This window comes from Carettochelys insculpta, chromosome 15 (assembly GCF_033958435.1).
Source record: "Carettochelys insculpta isolate YL-2023 chromosome 15, ASM3395843v1, whole genome shotgun sequence".
Lineage (NCBI taxonomy): Eukaryota > Metazoa > Chordata > Testudines > Carettochelyidae > Carettochelys > Carettochelys insculpta.
The window spans coordinates 27,592,368-27,613,703 of NC_134151.1; the positions used below are offsets into that span (position 1 = coordinate 27,592,368).

Here is a 21,336-nt window from a genome sequence, read left to right on the forward strand (position 1 = left end):
TGGACCTGGGAGTATCAGTGGACAGCTGTGCCTTCAGCCCTCCTCCAGCCCCCACTATAATTTGTGTTCCCCACCACTCCTGTGTGCCATGAAATCACACCGAGCTCAAAGGAATGATTTTATTTTGTGGGGAAGAAAAATTTCAGTGGCAGGGGAAAGAAGCCTTGTCAAGGGTGTTCGAATAGTCTTTTGCAGTGGCCCTTGGACTGGAGCAGCAGGCTATGCTTGCTCTCGCTCCCTGCATTCAGGGACCACGACAACAGGGGGGTGGGCGACCTCTTTTCAGGGGACTCTGGGCACCAGGTGTTGGCTCCTGCAGTGCTGTTTTGGGAGTCCCTCTGCAGCTGCAGCAGGGAGTGCAGGACCTGTTTGCTCAGTCACTGCCATTACAAGCTTTGCTGTGGCCTCCGTCTGCTTTGCTGCTGCTGGAAGTCAAGCATTGTCTGACGCCACTGAGCTGTACTATGATGCCACTGAGCAGAATCGTTCGTCAGCTTGGTGTGCTCAGCTTCATTCCTATCCAGGTGCTGCAGGATAATATCCTGCTTGCACTTCTTTCTCCTTCTGTTTCTCTCACCTACGCTGGGCATTGCCTCAGGAAAATGAAGGTCAAAATTAAGATACAATTCACATAATGTGCTTTGAAATGGAATGAATGGGTCTATTATCAGTGAAATTTACCTTTTTGAAGGCCACTGTGGGCTTATTAAGGTGGGACAGTAAGCGAGCATTTCACAATACATCATTTGCCATCACTTAGCCAGCACATTTCTTCGTGGGCATGGTAAGCTATAAGCAATTGTCCACTTTTCGGGGGAAGGGTAGGGCTGCAAAGAAGGGGAAGCTGCCAGGTGTCCTGGTGGTGTCCTGGATCATGGAAAAAAAATTTTTGGCTGTTCCTGGAGTGATCCTCCCCACTGATCAAGCCACAAGGAGGGAATGGTGGGGAAGAGTTTGATTACGGTTGCATGGACGGCTGCCTGTGAAGAGGTTCAATGTACAATAAAAGTAATGTAAATAAATAAATAAATAAATAATCCAAAGAAATGCTGGGTGGAAAGGGACATGGTGGGGAGATGCCCAGCAGAGCACGGCAGCCATGTGGAGCCACAGAGTTCTGAAAAATGAAAAGAAAAGCTAGGTGTAAAGGGACACGGGCAGGGCCAAGCCCATCAGGGCATGGCAGCCACAGGGATGGGGGATTCCTGAAAAATGAAAAGAAATGCTGGGTGGAAAGGGACATGTGGTGGGAAGAAGCCCAGCTGCGGGGAGCTGGGGAGTCCTGAAAATGAAAAGAGAGGCTGGGTGGAAAGGGACATGGGCGGGGAGACACCCCGCAGAGCGTACAAACCACATTGGGGGGGTGGGGAACGGAGCGTCCACCGGCTGCTGCAGGAAAAAGTAAAGGGGCAGGAAGCATTTAAAGAAAAAGATGCAAATTCCCATGCAACTGCAGATTGCCAAAGAAGACATCACCTCCTAAAACTAACAGATATGGAGAAAGAACACCTGCTCATGCTGTGTGACCAAAAGCCTGGAAAAATCTGCCAAAATGCTATGTGGCACCATGGCACCAGATTACCATCTGGTTGCCTGGCGTGGCAAGGTGTGCTACCATGGAAGCTGCAACAAGTCAGGTCTGCCAAAGAACCTTGTAAAAAAAATACAAGAGTGCCTGGATGAGGCCTTCGAGGAGATCTCCCAAAAGGAGAAACACTCCCCACCGCTGTTCTGAGGGGCACAGAACCATAGCAAACCTGTACTCACCCCCAACCTGCTCCTAGCACACAGAATAAATACTCACCCGAACAGCTTGGTCCAGGGGGTTCAGGGACCAGCGTGGAGATGATGGGTGTGGACGGAACCACTGTGGAGGGACCCAGCATGGATGGCACCAGTTCTAGGTCTATGATGAAGATGTCCAGGCTGTCTGGAAAAACTTCCTTGGCCCCCTGTTTTTTGCCTCCTTCCTCCTCTCCATTTCCCTCTTCCTCCAGCGTACCAAACTCCTCTGGGATCACCCTGAACTCTACACCAGGGCCTCCAGAAGTGTCATAGTTGAGACTGGGCTCTGTGGTGGGGTCATTCCCCATAAGCACGTGCAGCTATTCATAATAGCGGCATGTGTGTGGAGCTGCCTCTGGCCACTGGTTGGCTTCCTGGACTTTTTGATGGGCTTGCTGGAGTTCTTTGGCCTTCACCCAGCATTGCATTGAGTCCTGGGAGTAACCTTGGGTGGTCATCTCACGTGACATCTGAGCATAGATTGCTGCATTTCTCTTGGCCACCTGAAGTCTCTTTGCCACTGATTGGTCTCCCCAAATCACAAGAAACTCCAGAATCTTCCAGTGGGTCCACACTGGGGCTCTCTTGCAATCCTGAGAAGTACTAGGCAGAGCACTACCCTGAGTGCTCATGATTGCAGTAGATGGCTAATGATGTAATTGCTACCGATGCACTGCAATGGCTACTGATCCGGTACAATGTGATGGGCAAAGGAATTTTTTTATAATGGGCTCCCTTTATATTTGCAGGGCTGGGTGCTACTGAATTCCAATTCAAATTCTAACTCAAATTCAAATTCAATCAAAAATTTGCAGGCTTCCTGTGACCTTTCTGCACACCTGGCTGGAGAGCAGCGTACAAGGAAGTGGCCATACATGGAGGGTCACCGCATAGCTTTGTGGGATACATATGGGACACTTTTTGAGGTTAATAAATCCGAATTAAGGACATGGCGCTTCCACACTTGCTACACTATTCAAGATTTTAAATTTGAAATTGATACTATACCCATCCCACAATATCAATATTTTGTTATCCATATTATGGGTCAATAAATTGAGCTAATAGTATTAACTGTGAAGACAGTGACTTTTTAATATTGAGCTAACCCCTCCAAATTCGATTTTATCTCATAGTGTTGATACAGCCCAAGAGAGCATGTATACTTTGCTCTCTTCTAAAGATTTACCTTTTGTTCTTTTTTGATCTGTTGTCCTTTTCATCTAAAACAAGGATCATTCAGACCAAATGTAACTATTTACAAGGAAGCATAAAATTAATAGTCAGCACATTTTAATATCATTGATGGTTCACAGTTGGAAAATTGGAAGAAAATGCATTGAACTAATTATTCATTGGGAAAAAAGTAATAATTCCTATTAACAGCAAGTTTTAATATCTGTGTGGTATTTTTTTGTGGTTTGTCTGAAAGACGCAGTATGAAATATGGCTACATTGTATTGGAATTATTATTAGACATTCATCTAATCATCTAGACATTATCTCTGGATGAAAGAAGGCAGCACAAATAAAATTGAGTGATAACTTTTCCACCAAGTTTCTAAAGTGGTAATTTGAATTGTCGCCTTTCTCTTACACATACATACAGATTACTCTGCTTGACGGTCTCTGCTCCTTTGCTATGGAGTATGTGTTATCTGATACCTCAGTTCTCCCAGCAGGCAGGAGATACTTGCTGAGGGCTCCACCCCTAGCCTCTCTGTCGCCAGTATGAGAAAAGAAGAGAAATAGAAATCACTTGGAAAGGAACAGAGAGAAAAAGTAAGTGCAGAAAAAAATGAAATAGTAACATTCTCCAGGGTAAAACTGATCTTGTTCATTTGGTTATATTTTCCACAATGATGTTTCTATTCCTTAGTATATTAAGCTCTGAAATGTGTTTTGGGGAATGAGGGAGGACAGCTTCTTACATGGCGTAAGTTTCTAAAAGTTTGCAGATTTTACTGTTTTAAACTGTGATTTGTACTCTTCTTAAGTACCTCAACAATGCAGCTGAGGTCTAAATAGGTGCCTATGAAAGTGGAATCCCAGAGATAACATACCTTAGCAAGGTCATTGCTATTAATTCTGGGATTCCAGTGAAAGTGATAAAATGTTTATTTAATACTAGCACTGTAGTTGTGTACAATTCCTAACATCCAGAATGCGCTTGGAATAATGTAGAATCTAGAGAAGCAGACGTCTTCGGCTGAAGTGTAGCTATCCAAAGCAGAAACAAAGAGCTTCTTGGCTAAAGAAGAGTTTGTTGTAATTGTCTCAGGATTCTAGTACAGCTGCTTAAGCAAATTGTATAATATTTTATCCTTCAACATTTTTAACCCAATCCAAACACACCATTTTGTAGTTACTACAATAAAAAGCAGCTAATGTTGAATATATATTTAGAATAATGCATGCTTACAGGCAAGGAAGCAGTTTGTGCACTTTCAATATGATCGAAAAGCGCCTCCAGAACCAAAAATGTCATTCCGTAGAAGCTGTGTGCACTGTAATTAGGGTTGTGAACTATTTTGGTAACAGCCTTACATGGGGCCCTTCTAAGTATCTGGCACAAAAAAGTTAATGAACTTTTAACTTTACCTCTACAATCCCAAAGGCAGAAAGAGTTTAAACATCAATATTTATAAAAAGAGAGAGAGAAAAATAGTTTTATCCAATTTTTTCCAGTGTGGTAGAAAGTCTCAAACATAAACACTGTTTTCCTCTCTTTATCACTTTTTTAAATACTCCTGTTACCACTGTGGAGGAAATGGCACCATAGGAACTGATGAGAAGTGCAATTTTGGGCTACTTTCTAGGAGAAGTGGATTAGTACCTTACCCTTTCTTCTTCACCTGTTTTTGAGGCAACATTTAATTTTCATCTCAGTAAATTCCCCACTTGTTTTTGACTACATAAAATGCTTTTTTTTTTTGCTGCTGAAAAATAGCTTCAGTGAAAATGAAAATAATTTGCAAAATTTGTGCCTAAAAGTTTCAAAAGTTACCTTCCACTTTTACTTTCACTATTGCACAACATTTGATACTAAAGGGAACAGCATTTCTTATTTATTCAAAAAGTATTTGCTTGTATTTGTGCTAAACAGAAAAAGGCTGACAACATTTTTGCTCTTTTTCAGCAGTTTTATTTCCCAAGATAGACATTTGTGTACTTATATTTGCAGATTTTGATACTGGAGTGAAAAATTATTAAAGCAAAACACAATCTCTGTATAAGTGTTTGAACAAATACTGTTATGTCACTTTGTGCAAAGATACTTTTAAATTTAAAGGGGCCTAATTCTTGATCCTTACCCAGGTTTTGCACCTGTGTAACTCTAGGGACATCAGAGAATATATATTACATTATTTAACTCAGCATGAGAGGAGACTCAGACTTATTTAGCTCATATGTGGGTGATTTTTTATTCCTGGGAATATTGGCATCATTAATTGTACCGCTGTCCTGATGAATGGCACAGGATGGCAATGGCATTGGAATATTTTGTCTTGCTGAATCAATTGGATTGGAAACTACAAAGAATTGTATGGGCATGTATGTCTGTGGAAGACAAAGAATATTTTACTGCCCCTATATAAAACTATGGTACACCCCAATCTTTAATACTGTGTACAGATGTGCTGCTTCACCTCAAAAAAGATATTTTGGCATTAGAAAAGGTTAGGAAAGGGCAACTAAAATGCTTAGTGGTTTGGAATGGGTCCCATATGAGGAGAGGTTATACAGACTGGGACTTTTCTGTTTAGAAAAGAGGAGATGGGGGCGGGGGGATATGATAGAGGTATATAAAATCGTGAGTGCTGTGGAGAGGGTGAAGAAAGAAAGTTATTTACATGTTCCCATAATATAAGAACTAGAGGACACCAAATGAAATTAATGTGTAGCAGGTTTAAAACTAATAGAAGAAAGTTTTTTCCACAAGTTCACAGTCAACCTGTGGAACTCCTTTGCCAGAGGAGGCTGTGAAGGCTAGGACTATAGGAGAGTTCAAAGAAGAGCTAGATAAATTCATGGAGGTTAGGTCCAGAAAAGGCTATTGGCCAGGGGGTAGGAATGGTGTCCCTGGCCTCTGTTTGTCAGAGTCTGGAGATGGATGACAGGAGACAAGTTGCTTGATCATTGTCTTTGATCCACCCACTCTGGCACTGGCCACTCTTGGCAGATGGGATCCTGGGTGAGATGGACCTTTGGTCTGCCCCAGTAATGGCCATTCTAATGTACTTATGTATATATACATATGGAAGATTGGTTTGGTCCTCTTTACTATTGTTTAAAATGACTCATTTGCTCTTAAGATAAAGCTATTGATATATCAATGTTCTTTCTAGTTTTCTAGATTGTTTGTTTAATCATAAGAACCTTCCATAATATATAGGTAGTCTGGATGGTTTCAATGCCAGACAGCCAAAAGTATCGACATAATAAATGGATTGAGAACTTAACTGGAAGCATCGTGAATGTGATGTGCTGGAGGGTACATTAACTGTGTTGTAATAGACATGAAAAACCACCATAAATACAATAACATGTATATTTTTTGTTAGAAATAGTCACCTTTGTTTTAAAGAACGAAATAAGTTGGTGTTCCACATTAAACGGAGGACAACTTCTTTATCTCCGTAAATCTGCTCTGTTATATCCAAGCATCTCCAGAAGGGTGGGTGTGACCCAAAGAATTTGTCCCATTTTGTCAGCTATGGGCTGTATTCCCAATGTTTCCACTATTTAGGGCCCAAAATAGTTTTCCTGTGGTTTTGGCTGTGCAGCCACAAGGATAATTCTCAGTGCATAGCTATTGTGAGATGTTAGCCTAGCTCCACTGCTGAAAGTAGAAAAATGGACATTCAACTCTGGGTTTTGCCGACATATTTCTCTAATTAGTATAATGTGGCATGTTATACATCCCCCTAGAGAAAGTGTGCCACCCACATATCAGACACTTTAATATTGACATTTGGAAGTGACATTCTTTCAGAATCTTGGCACTTGTACTCACCGAGTTCTGTACCTGAGACACTACTTTCATGGGAGGTTGATAACATGATATCCAATGACCAGTTGCCAACATTAGCATATTACATTTGCACAAAACACAGAAAGCACCAGCACTTACCAGGAGCACTACATGAAGGTTGTGGTTTGGTTACCAGGAAAGCAAATAAATAAATCAGCACTGACTTAAAAATCAGTCAGGATATACGGAGAAATCAAGCACTTCTAAATTCCTCTCTCCAGTATGTCCTCGGTGAGAGTGTTTTATTTGATGTTACTAGCTACATGGAACATTTTGTCTGCTCTTGCAGGAAGTTTTTCTCCTCTTCAGGGGACACATCCAATTACCAATCTTTTGCTCCAGCAAGATATTTTCTTTAATGGGAGTTGGATCATGCTGTGATACAGAAACTTGAAAGAGTATTAAAACAAAGGGCCCACTTGTTGGTAGCTTCTTCTGCGACCTACTCTGTGCTTGGTCCTCTTCACCTTTCACTTCCCATTGTTTTAATTGATATTTTTGGGCCTAAGACTCCCAATCTACTTTTCTACCTTTATCTTTGTTCAGTTTTGAACCTTTTATATAGATCCACATAGATATCTTCTTAACAGATCATGAATTTCTTCTGTGTTCTTTTCAGCGTGAAGTCCACTCATGCTCAATGGAGAATAGTACAATATTAATCTTGTCATAATGTCCTCATTTATAACATCTTCATTAGTATATCAGGGTTTTATTTAGTCAATTAATAATAAAAAATTTGTGGCCTTAATGTTTTTCTTGGATGCAACATTAGTTTTCCCTCCATTGCCCTGCACTCTCATTTTAATACCTAGTATCACACACCTGCAGCATTAGCACAGACGGACATGTTGTTACTCATCTTTTCCTTTACTATTCAGTGAGCTGTGTCATTTGTTATTCAACATTATATAGCCAGAAGGTGGGCGATCATAGCAACAATGAGGAATTTTTATCTATTAAGCCACGCAAAACTATATCCTTATTCTTTTTTTCCTTCTTCACATTTGAGTAGCTCACAGGGACCTAACAGTGCCTGTTCTGCAAGAACATCCACACTGTACCGTTATCGGGTAATTGACCACAGAGGAGGAGTTACACTGTTTGTTTTGAAAATTTGTGTAGTAGGTGTAGGGGGAAAAGAAAGTGTAAAGGGTATGCACTAAATCAAACTGTCATGGTACTACCATTGACCCCAGTACTCCTGGCAGTTACAAGGGTTAAGGGAAGTTGATGGGAGAGTTTCTCTCATTGACCTCCCGCTCTGTGGATGGTGGCAAACATTGATTTTAGATAAGTCGATCTACCTATGCCATTCTCATGGCTGGATTTGCATATCTAAAAATCAATTTCACCTCCTATTGTAGACTTGGCCTAAGGCAAACAAAACCTGTGTTTACTTTCTTGCTGGGAAGTAGCAACTCATCATGCATTTTACTTGTTTGCATAAAACAGTGGATTGTGGAGTTACCTGAAAAGAGGAAATGGGAAAAAAAGGAAACGCAGCTCCCTCCCTACCCCTAACAATCTCCTCAAAAGTTGATCCTCTTCTCTGCACAGACACCAAGGCTACGTCTACACTAGCACACTAAGTCGAAGTAGCCTATTTTGAAGTAAGGACATCAAAATAGGCTACTTCGACGTGTATTATCTACACGTCCTCCAGGGCAGGTGCCGTCGACGTTCCACGTCGAAGTAGCTCTGGGGAACATCGAAAGGAGCCGCCCCGGAAGGAAATGTGGAGCGTGAATACACATAAGCGCTCCCCATCGAAATAAGGTGCCAGCAAAGCCCCAAGCCGCTCCCTTAAAGGGCCCCTCCCAGACACACTTGCCCTGCACAGCACGAGATCCACAGAGCCGACAACCAGTTGCAGACCCTGTGCATGCAGCATGGACCCCCAGCTGCAGCAGCAGCAGCAGCAGCCAGAAGCCCTGGGCTAAGGGCTGCTGCACGCGGTGACCATAGAGCCCCGCAGGGGCTGGACAGAGTGTCTCTCAACCCCTCAGCTGATGGCCACCATGGAGGACCCCGCTATTTCGACGTAGCGGGACGCGGATCAGCTACACATGCCCTACTTCGATGTTGAACGTTGAAGTACGGCGCTATTCCCATCTTTGGATGGGAATAGCGATTTCGATGTCTTACTACCTAACGTCGATTTCAACGTCGAAATAGCACATGGCACGTGTAGACGTGATGCGTGCTATTTCGACATTGTGCTGGCTACTTCAAAGTAGCTGGCTAGTGTAGACGCACCCCTAGAGTAACAGTTGCTCCCTGATGTAACATTTCCAGATTTAAGTAATATGTTTGCCTCTTCCCATCCTGGTATACTATTCCCCTCAGCCAAAACAGAGATGGATTATTTCATATTCCTCTCCTCTCCCTCTTTTTTCTTAATCTCTCTGTTGACCCTGTTTCTCAAGCAGGCAGCAGTGAGAGGGAGCATGCTTTCAGATTCCAAGGCCTGAAGGGTGCATAGTGATAATCTAGTCCAGCAGTTCCCAACTTTTTCAAGACAGTGACCAATTTTGACAATTCAGTAAGACTGTGTGATCCAAGTCAAGTTAAAACCAGGGAGGGGAGGTTCTCCCCAGAAAAAAAATATATAAATCTTGATTTGCCCCTTCGCCTCCACTCTTAATCCCCTCACAGCCCCAAACCACCTCCCCATCCCCAGGCTTAAACCCCTCACTGTCCCCACCACCTACCTCACACGAGCGTCACTGCTTTCCCTACCCTACCCCCGCTTCTCCTTCACTGGGCCACCACTGCTACGGCCTCCTCCATATGACTCCCCAAATTCTCCGAATCCCTTCCCCCACCTGAAGCATGGGCAGTTCCCCATCCTGCTGCGCTGAATTTAATTTAATTAGTTTAACTGCCAGGTCCCTCCTACTGGCCATTAAACCAGTTAAACTGAGTTCCATTTCAGTGCATCAGGAGAAGGACTGGGAGCTGGCGGAGTTAGTGGTGACAACAGCAGGAGCCACAAATGTCTCCTTAATGAACCACATGCAGCTCAGATCCGCCCAGCGGGCAATCCTTAGAAAAACTAATGGCGACCGATATGTTTTGTGTCCCGACCCATAGGTTGGGAGTCCCTGATCTAGTCAAACCTCCCATGTAACATAGGCCAGAGAAGTCTGCCGGAGTAATTCCTAGTCCATTTCTTTAACAAAAAACATCCATTCTTGATTTAAAATATTGTCAGTGATAGGGAACCCACTATGCTCCTTGGTAAATTGTTCCAATGGTTAAATATCCCACTGTAAAAATGTCTGTTTTATTTCTGATCTGAATTAGTCTAGCTTCAACTTCCAAACACTGGATCATATTATACCTTTCTTTGGTAGGTTTAAGAGCCTCTTATTATATATTTGTTCCCTATGTAGATATGTGTAGAGTGTAATCATCACCCGTTAACCTTCTCTTTGTTGAGATGATTGATCTCCTTGAGTCTGTCACTGTAAGGCACATTTTTTATTCCTTTAAACATTTTTGTGGCTCTTCTCTGAATCCTCTCCAAAATATCAACATTCTCCTCGAACTGTGGGGAGCAGTCCCATGAGTGCCAAGTACGGAGATAAAATACCCTCTCTGTTTGAGATTCCCATTTAGGCAGTCCAGGATTTCATTAGCTCTTTTGGCCAGAGTGTTGCATTGGGAGCTTGCAATCAGCTAATTATTACCATGACTCTCCAAATCTTTTTTCAGAGCCATGGCTTCCCAGGATGGACATCCTCATCCTGTAAGCATGGCATGCATTCTTTGTTCCTAGATGAATACATTTACACTTACCTGTATTAAAACCCATATTGTTAGCTTGTGATCAGCTTACTGAGCAATCAGGATTGCTCTGCATCACTGATGTGCTCTTCATTCTTTAGCACTCCCACAATTTTTTGGGTCTTTGCCAACTTTATGGTGATTTTATGTTTTCCTGTAAGTAATTAATAAGTATGTTAAGTAGTATATGGCCCAGAACCCCTTTTGGACCTTTCTGGAAATGGACCTACTTGATGATGATTCCCCATTTACAATTGTGTTCTGAAATGTATCAGTTAACCATTTTAAAATCCACTGTGTGTGCCATGTTAATTTTATATTGTCCTAGTTTTTTAACCAAAATATTGTATGGTACCTATGCAAATTCTTCACAGAAGACTCAAGTATATTATATCAACACTATTACCTTTATCAGCCAAAAAAAAAAAAAAAGAAAGAAAGATATCAAGTTATTTTCACAGGATCTATTTTCCATAAATCCACATCAACTTGAATTAATTATATTACCCTCCTTTAATTCTTTATTAATCGAGTCCCTAAACAGCTGCTCTATTGTCTTGCCAATACTGGTGTCCGGCTTGCAAATCTATACCTAGCCAGGTCATCCCATTTACTCTTTTTAAAAATGGGCACATGAGCTTTCTTTTAGACTTCTGGAACTTCCCCATTGCTCCAAGGCTTATTCAAAATCAACAATGGTGATACAGCAGTTTCCTCAGGCAGCTCTTTAAAAACTTTTGGATGTAAGTTACAGAGAGGTAGCCATGTTAGTCTGTATCTTCACAAACAAAAAAGCAGTCATGTAGCACTTTAAAGACTAACAAAGTGATTTATTAGATGATGAGTTTTCATGGGGCAGACACACTTCTTCAGATCTGGAAATAGCCAAATGCAAGTTATCTGGACCTGCCGATTTAAAAATATCTAAGTTGAATAGCTTCTGTTTAACATCCTTCAGACTATACTAATAAAATGGAGTGTTATCAGCATATGATTACACTGTATTTGTCTCTAAATACAGATCTGTAGTAATCACTGAGCCCATCTACCTTTTCTGCATTATTATCGATAATTCTATCACTTCTGTCTCATAATGGACCAATACCATTGTCAGGATTCTTTTTGTTCCTAATGTATTTAAAACATTCCTTCATATTGTCCTGAACTCTGCCAGTCATAGAGTTCTTCTTGTGTTCATTCACTTACTTGGTCAATTTTCTACAATTCTTAACTTCTATATTATATGCATTACTATCAACTTCCTCAGTCTTCCATCTGTGTATACATTTATGTTCTTTTCACCTTGGCCGTGTCTACACTAGCCCAAAATTCGAAATGGCCATGTAAATGGCCATTTCGAAGGTTACTAATGAAGCGCTGAAATACATATTCAGCACCTCATTAGCATGAGGGCAGCTGCGGCACTTCGAAATTGACATGGCTCGCCACCGTGCGGCTCGTCCAGACGGGGCTCCATTTCGAAAGGACCCCAGCAACTTCGAAGTCCCCTTATTCCCATCTGCTCATAGGAATAAGGGGACTTCGAAGTTGCTGGGGTCCTTTCGAAAAGGAGCACCTTCTGGATGAGCCGCGGGGCAGCGAGCCACGTCAATTTCAAAGTGCTGCGGCCACTCGCATGCTGATGAGGCGCTTAATATGTATTTCAGCGCTTCATTAATAAACTTTGAAATGGCCATTTACATGGCCATTTCAAAGTTTGGGGCTAGTGTAGACATAGCCCTTCTGTCTAAGCCATGTCATTTTAAAACCAGTGTGGCCTTCTTTTTCCAGTTGAGTGATTGTGATTTTAGGGCAAGTAGTAAGGTGTTTTTAAATGGTTCCCAATTATCATTCATATTTTTCTCATTAAACTCATTCTCCCAGCTGATTTAGCTCACTAGTCTTTTCATTATTATGAACCTAGCCATATTAAAATACCAAGCATGAATATTTCTCATATGATGTTTATTCTGCTTGCACAATATAAATGTGATCAAGCCATGTACCTAAGATTCTGTGATCAGTCCCTATTTATGTGTGAGGATAAGGCCTACTAAAGAAATCTCCCGTGTTGGCTGCCACCTTTTTTGAGTTAGAAACCTGAGACCCTTTTTGAGTTCTATAATCTGTAATAAAGATGTTTTAGTACTGGCAGCAAGAGGTCTCCAGCATATGTCACTCATATTGAGCTCCCCCATGATCACATATTTCCCCCCCTACATGTCATAGATAGGCATGTAAGGAGGCAGTCATCCCAGTCCCATTTGTGATTTGGTGGTCTGCACCAGACATCCAATAATACCCTATATTACACTCCCTGGTGACACAGAAACAGGTAATGCCATGTTTGATAGCACCTTCCTCCATCTCCTTTTGCCTACTCTTATCTATCCCAATATTTTATAGCCATTGATTTTTACAATCCAGTCATGTGAATCCTCATACCATATTTCAACTAGTTTGAATTTAGGCTCAAAAGTTTGAAATTCCAATCTCCCCTATGCTATCCTATGTTTCCCACACCCTTCCGTTTCTAAGCTGGTCTGAGGAATACCCCATTCTTGTGAAGATCAACCAGTCACAATATGGTTGTAAAATGGTCTATAAAATGTGCAATGCAAACATGTTAACTATTTTAAACTGTTTCCCTCTCACCAGCAATTTAAAAGTTCAGTTTTAAAAATGCAGTCATTTTAGTAGTCACAGGAAAACAAAGCTTTTGTAATTCAATAGTCTTTTTGTAGTCAGTTTTCTTCAAACATCATATTTAATAATCAAACTGCTAGGCTGCATCTACACTAACAAATTCTTTCGAAATATTTTTGGAAAGAAAGGTCTCTTTCCAAATATCCAGCCGAGCGTCTACACACACAAACCATTCTTTTGAAATTAAATCGAAAGAATGCAGCACTCCTTTTGAAAGTGCTCTTCCACTCCCGTTTCAGAAAGAGCACCTTCTTTCAAAAGAAAATCTGTGTACATGCTCTGTGGGCCCTTTTTTTCAAAAGAGCAGTCCTCATTGCACTTGATTTTTCTTACATGGGCCCATTCTTTTGAAAGAGTGGGAGCTGTGTGGATGCACTCTTTCGAAAGAGCAGATCACTCTTTTGACCTGCTTTTTCATGTGTGGATTCACTCTGTCGAAAGAAGTTCTTTTGGAAGAGATCTTCTGGAAAGACTTCTTTTGAAGGATCACTGTAGTGTAGACGTAGCCCTAATGTCCAGCCAGATAAAATGCTAGATTCCTGTGCAATATGAAGAGAAGATCAGAATAATATAACTTGAAATGTACATGTTGCACCTAATAGTTTTGGGCCTGATTGTTCTATTGACTTCAGTGGACTTTGGAAGAGGCCCTGTGGCTTTGTATTAATAATAATTAACAATTTTAATTTACTATAATACATAATCATTTTAATTTTACTTTAGCACCTAGTAGCTGTAATCACGGACCAGGACCCCATTTGTACAAATGCAGAACAATAAAGATGGTCCCTGAGTTAGTCCTCATGTGAACAGGGCATAGACCGATAGGGATAGTTTTAAAAGATGGAGATCATAACGGCCTGTACTCTTTACTAAGATAAGGGGAGTCTATTAGCAAATGAAGCTGAGATAATCAGGAAACAATTTCCTGAGTTTCAGAAGCAAGAACAAGAGTTTTATAAATGTGCATTTGCAATTGCCTCCACATATTCTGGATTCTCAATTGCCAATTAAATGTTCATATAACTAGATGTTGAACTAGTGATTTGCATGCAAATTACTACAATTACATGCTTGCATTTCTAAAAGTCTAGGCATGTTTGGAAAATGGCATTCAAATTGTTTATGCTAACTATACAGTCAGGGTGACATGAGTCCATTGTGTGTTTTGTATTATTCATGGTGGAAGTTCTGAGGGACAAGAAGGAAGGGGAACTTATTAACTACTGCACCAGAGATCAGCCCTTCTGGATTTACATTACTACTCAGTTTGTCTACTGTTTTTTGTGAGAGTGTTTTTTAAAGGTCTTAAGAGTGTACAAAACTTAGATGTATAGAAAAGCTTAATGTATTATAAAATATCATTTTACCTCACTTTTGATTGGACGGACATAGCACAGTTGCAACTCACTTGGTCTTTGGACACTTAGCTTTGTTAATATTTTTTCTCATTGAATAATTCTTTCTCGACTCCAGAAGAAAGAGAGAGAATTTCCTTTTACCAGCTGGAATGCATTCACCATTGGCTTGCTCCAAATAATTGAGGACACTCTGTGAAATAATAATTTGCCTTCACAGATACTATGTGGTTCAAGCAGAGTACCCATCTCAACCATCTCTGTAGGAGAAATTAACAATTGCATATCTTTTTTATGTTTTGCCTTTCACTCTCAGGCTACCTCTACACTAGCCCCTTCCTTTCGGAAGGGGCATGGTAATGAGCAAGTTGGGAAGATGCTATTGAGGTGCATTTATGAATATGCAGTGTCTCATTAGCATAATGGCAGCCACGTGCGATTCAAAAGCACCACTTTTGAATCACACACTGCCCATGTAGATGGGGGCCTTTTGAAAGGACACCCCAGACTTTGAAAACCCCTTCTTCCTATTTGGTTTTAGGAAGTAGGGGCTTTCAAAGTCTGCGAGGCTCTTTCGAAAGGTCCCCGTCTGCACAGCTGGACGCGCAATTCGAAAGCAGCGCTTTCAGATCACACGTGACCGCCATTATGCTAATAAGGCACTGCATGTTCATGGCAGCACTTCATTAGCATCTTCCCAACTAGCTCATTACCATGTCCCTTCCAAAAGTAAGGAGCTAGTGTAGATGCGGCCTCAGTTTCCAATTTAGAGTACTTTAACCTTCTCCATCATTAACAGGACTCTGGCATTTCTGTGGTAAGAAACACACAATAACTCTATTGTATCTTTCATCAGGCTGTGTAAGACTGTATTTAGTAACTTTTCTGTATGAGTCATGTATCTGTATCTTCATAAAGTGTAAAAGCAAAAAAGCAGTCCTGTATGAGTGCATTTTGTTTGATGGAGACATGGCTGGCACATGAACAACACCTAAAATGCCTCCTGCCTACTCATTGTTCACTTTTTTAATTAAGCTCAACAAAAGGGTTGGAAAAGGCCCAGATTTTTTTTGATGATATTCCATTTTCAGATGGGTTGGCCAAGCCAGAACAATTGTTATCTTAATGGCTACAAAGAAGGTGATGCAGCTCCATTCAAAGATCTTTTATTTTTGCAGAATAGGTATGTCATTTTTTAATTCATACTTCTAGCAATGTCTTGATAAAATACTTCACTAGTAAGAATTTTGTAACTATAGTTTAATTTGTAATTAAAAATAAATATTAGCATTGGTGCAGAGACGTTGTGTCAAAAGTTTGACTGATTTCACTGGCTAAACTACCTCTAGCTTTTTTGCAATGGAAACATTTGCTGAGGGAGTTATTTGACCTCTGTGGGTGTATCTACATTGCAATTAAACAACTTGGGCTGGCTCTGAGGCTTGTGCTGCAGAACTGTAAAACTGCAGCATATAGGTACAGGGCCCCTGCAGGGAGAGACTCAGTGCCTCAGCTCCAGTCAGAGCCTAAACATCAACATTGCAATTGCACAGCCCTGCAGGCCAAGCCCCCAAGGCAGCTATCATAGGCTAGCCGTGGGTGTTTAATTGCAGTGTAGACATAGCCTGTGTCTGTCTAGTCACAACAGGCTGGGGAAAATCATTTCTGCCGAAGACTTCTATTTACATTATACATAATTCTGAGCCACAGAGTTTTTGGATCTCCATCAAAATTCTTCCACAGCTCAGGTGTCTGAATACGAAGCATAAGTTTGACACACAGCAGAGGCAGTAGAGTGACACAATTGAGTTTGGTTGGGTTTTTCATTCGGTTAAATTTCTAGTTTACAAAAACTTGGGTGTCTTTTTGTCTTAGTAAGATACTACACATGGTCTTAGCTAAAAGCCCAGCTGGCTCCTCATTTGCATTGCATGGTGTTCCACCTGTGACTGAAGCCAGTACTAACTTTTATGATCAGGATTTTCCAAGCTTTTGGGGATAATCTAACCCTTCCTTTTCAGCTTGGAAGGGAACAGTACCCTGCATACTGTGGGTTGTACCAGTCACAGCCTAAGATTGTCTGAATAGGGGGCAGTATGAGACACTGAGAGGCTGAAGGAGGGGGGTTTAAAGTGACCCAGGTGAAAAAGATGCCTCCCCCTACCCTAGCAAATAAGTGAAATTGTGCTTCATGTTAGAACCACAGCCCCAATGTCTGCAGCACGTTGGTTGTCACACACCCCAAAGTCACCTGGCATCTTCCAACATGTGCTATGGCTGCCCTCTTGCTGATCCAATATGGGGCATCTTGGGAGTCCCTAACCCCATATAAGCCGTGTCTACACGTGCATGCTACTTCGAAGTAGCGGCACTAACTTTGAAATAGCACCCGTCACGGCTACATGCGTCGGGCGCTATTTCAAAGTTAACTTCGACGTTAGGCGGCGAGACGTCGAAGTCGCTATCCTCATCAGGAGATGGGGATAGCGCCCTACTTCGACGTTCAACGTCGAAGTAGGGACCGTGTAGTCATTGCGCGTCCCACAACTTCGAAATAGCGGGGTCCGCCATGGTGGCCATCAGCTGAGGGGTTGAGAGATGCTCTCTCTCGAGCCCCTGCGGGGCTCTGTGGTCACCGTGGGCAGCAGCCCCTAGCCCAGGGCTTCTGGCTGCTGCTGCGGCAGCTGGGGATCCATGCTGCAGGCACAGGGTCTGCAACCAGTTGTCAGCTCTGTGGATATTGTGTTGTTTAGTGCAACTGTGTCTGGGAGGGGCCCTTTAAGGGAGCGGCTGGCTGTTGAGTCCGCCCTGTGACCCTGTCTGCAGCTGTGCCTGGCACCCTTATTTCGATGTGTGCTGCTTTGGCGTGTAGACGTTCCCTCGCAGCGCCTATTTCGATGTGGTGCTGCGCAACGTCGAAGTTGAACATCGACGTTGCCAGCCCTGGAGGACGTGTAGACGTTATTCATCGAAATAGCCTATTTCGATGTCGCTATTTATTTTGATGTAGGCTTCACGTGTAGAGGTAGCCTTATAGTCCAGCTGGTGGGAACAGCCCATGGAGGAGCACGCACTTGGAGAGGGGAACGAGGCGGCTAAACTACCTTACCCCTCGAGCCCCGAGGCAGCATCTTGAAATTGAACGTGCTCATTTGTCATCTCCCCCAAAACAGTTTTCATGGAAAATATCGACGCTGATCTAAAGACTTTTGCCCTTCCCCTTCCACTCCCTACGTGTCACCCTCCCTTCTCAGCACCCTCAGTTCAAATCCCCATCTGCTCCCAGCGCCCCGCAACCCCTCCGCCCCCCCAGCTCTGCAGCCGGAGTTCAAATTCCCGCTCCCAGCTCTGCACCCCTGCTTCAAATCCCTCCCCCCACCGGCCCTAGCCCCTCTCCGGCGCTCCCCGCGCCACCACCTCCCCAGCCCCTCCCCCTCTCGCTGAGATTGGCTCGGAGCCCTCCCTGCAGCCGCCTGCGCGCGCTCCTGCCCCGCCCCGCGGTTCACATCCGGGGTTCTGGGCCCGGCTCTGCCGAGCGGAGGCGCCGTGTGTCCGGCGCTCAGCGCGGCCCCAATAAAGTTTTGTTGAGAGCGAAGCCGGGGCCCAGCGCTCAGCGGCCGCTCGCGGCGCGTCCGGTAAGTGCGGGCGGCGGCCCTTCGCCTGGGGCGGGGCTTCAGTAGCCTGCCCGGGCCCGGGGGAGGGGGGCTCTCCGGCCAGTCCTGGGACAGAGGTGCGGCCCCCCACCCCCCGGGGCGAGCTTGTCCCGCGGAGAGGGGCACTCGGTTCCTGGGCCGGGTTGGTTTGGGTCGGGAGGGGGAGCTGGGTTGGAGGTCGGTGTGGCAGGGAGGCGCTGGGGGTGGGAAGCGGGTCTTTTGAGGCGGGTTGGCCGGGGTGCGGGTGGGCGAAGCTGTGCGGGGGCCTGAGGAGGGGTGGCCCGGATGAGAGCTGTGTTGGGGGTAGGGAGGCTGAGGCGGGCTGGTGGGGGCGGGGTTGGTCTGGGTGTGGGAGCTGTGTTGGGGATAGGGAGGTTGAGGCTGGGCTTGGGGAGCTGGGTTCCGGGGTGGAGCAGAGATGGGCAACCTGTACAGGCGTTTTCCTCCTTTACTTTGGTGGGCCAGTGGGGCTCCAGCTGTGCCTGTTTACCTGCTCCTCCTCAGCCCTCACAGTACGGTTGGAGCAGGTAAATCACCTGATTCAAATAGGTGATTCCTCACATTCCAGCTCTAGGATGGGAAGCGCGGGAGAAGGGTCAGAGCATAAATCAGATGATTTGTGGGTCGAGGAGACATGGTACTGAGGGGGAGGCATAGGATGTGTGGGGGTGCCCTGGTGCATGAGAGGCATGTGGGAGTTGGAGGTAAGTGGGGACTGTGTGGGTTGCTGGGGAGGATTGGGAGAGGATGAGGGGTCTGAGGCTTATAAAGGGGTAGGTGGAAGTTGAGGAAGCTGGATGTGGCAATTTGTGGTTTTCTCCTGGAGAGTTTAAGTGAAAGTCTATATATTCTCTTTAATACTGTTTAGAAATGCAGGATTTGTCAAGGCTTAACAAGGACTGAAGAACTTCAGAGTGACTTGCCAAACCTAGGCAGTTTGGCAGAAACATATATGTAACAGTGGCACTCCTTGACTCAGATTATTGAAGTTTAAGATTGAACAGGATTTTAAAAAAGATGGGACGCTAATAAATCATGTTTACTTTGTAGATAATGAAACTAAGGCTATAAACTCTCAACTCTTTGTGGTATAAATCAGCCAGTGAATGGAAAATTTGTGGGCAGATGGTTATTCTGTAATTGTCCACTACAACAGTGGTTCTCACCCTGTTGTATCCATGGACTATGTTTAAGGTGGTTGTTCCCAACATTTTCAGGATTACGTGCCCCTCCCATTATGTTTCCCACATGGCTTGGGAATGGGACTGTGGGTCAGGTGGGTGGAGGCTTGGATGGAGTAAGTGTGCCCAGACTGGGAAAGGAGCCCTGTCTCTGGGATGGAAGGGGTCCCCCTTCCTCAGCTGCCATCCTGTCCATGAACAGTCCTTCATGCCTCACAGTATGGGTCTTTTGGTCTAACAGGTCCATAAAGGCTTAAAACTGAAGCCTCAGTGTATTGTATATAAACAGACAATAGATTTTCAAAGGAGTTGACACCTCCTTTTGAAATTTTTTAAGAATCCACAGATAAAAAAGGTTGAGAACCATTGTGCTTTGTGATTCCTTGTATCTTTATTCTGTATGAACCGTGCCATGATACCGAGTATTGTATTAAATGAATTACTTTTCTGATCTGTTACTTCCTGTGTTTCTTTGGTTTATGGGTCTGATCAGTGGACATAACAGAGGAAGCATAGTCTCATGGTTAAAACACAAGACTGGAAATCAAGTGATCTGTGGTTTTTTCCAATTCTGTGACTTTCTATGTGAACTTACGCAAACTATTTAACCTCTGTGAAGAACTTCAGAAAGATCTCAGCAAACTGAGTGATTGGGCAGCAAAATGGCAAATGAAATTTAATGTGGGTAAGTGTAAGGTAATGCACATTGGGGAAGAATAACCCCAATTATACATACAATATAATGGGGGCAAATTTAGCTACAACAGATCAGGAAAGAGATCTTGGAATTATAGTGGATAGTTCTCTGAAAACATCCATGCAACGTGCAGCAGCAGTCAGTACAGCAAATAGAATGTTAGGAATAATTAAAAAAGGGATAGAAAATAAGACAAAGAATATCTTACTTCCCTTATATACAACTATGGTACGCCCACATCCTGAGTACTGCGTGCAGATGTGGTCTCCTCACCTGAAAAAAGATATATTGGTGTTAGAAAAGGTTCAGAAAAGGGCAACTAAAATGATTAAGGGTTTGGAACGGGTCCTGTAAGAAGAGAGGCTAGAGAGACTGGGACTTTTCAGTCTAGAAAAGAGGAGACTGAGGGGTGATATGATAGAGGTATATAAAATCATGAATGGTGTGGAGAAAGTGAATACAGAAAAGTTAATTTACTTGTTCCCATAATGTAAGAGCTAGAGGACACCAACTGAAATTAATGGGTAGCAGGTTCAAAATGAGTTAAAGTTTTTCTTCACACAGCGCACAGTCAACCCCTGGAACTCCTTACCAGAGGACGCTGTGAAGGCCAGAACTCTAACAGAGTTTAAAAAGGATCTTGATAAATATTTGGAGGTTAGCTCTATAGATGGCTATTAGCAAGGGGTAAGGTATGATGCCTAGCCTTTTGTCGAAGGCGGGAGATGGATGGCAGGAGACAAATCACTTGATGATTTTCTTCGGTTCACCTCCTCTTGGGCACCTAGCATTGGCTACTGTCGGCAGACAGGATACTGGGCTAGATGAACCTTTGGTCTGACCCAGTATGGCCGTTCTTATATTCTCTGTTTAATGTTCCTCTTATGTGATGTGGGGATAGTATTTCCCTGGCTTCCAGAAACTGTTTCCTAATGTTTGTACAATGCATTAGGGGCCTTTAATGGAAGGTGCTATGAAATTTTACAGATGATACTTAATGAGTAACTTGGAGGTTACATTGAATATAGTGATATCAAGAGAATAACTGGCAATGTTTATATTGTGCTATACTTCCATGTTTCTTGTTTACAGCTGCATGCTGCACTACTTTTGCTGTAGTAGAGCCATA

General features: G+C 43.2%; 1 protein-coding gene across 2 annotated transcripts in view; it reads left to right on the top strand.

Moving 5' to 3' along the window:
* Positions 1 to 3,532: 3,532 nt before the first annotated feature.
* Positions 3,533 to 21,336, top strand: part of SMAD5 (SMAD family member 5) — a 40,398-nt gene continuing 22,594 nt past the window's right edge. Inside the window, exon 1 of one of the 2 annotated variants that reach the window (XM_075009656.1) lies at positions 3,533 to 3,567. The gene's annotated coding sequence lies outside the window, so the exon portion shown is untranslated. Of the gene's footprint in view, positions 3,568 to 18,195; positions 18,312 to 21,336 lie in introns of those variants that run through there. The other variant, XM_075009655.1, reaches the window with a different exon arrangement.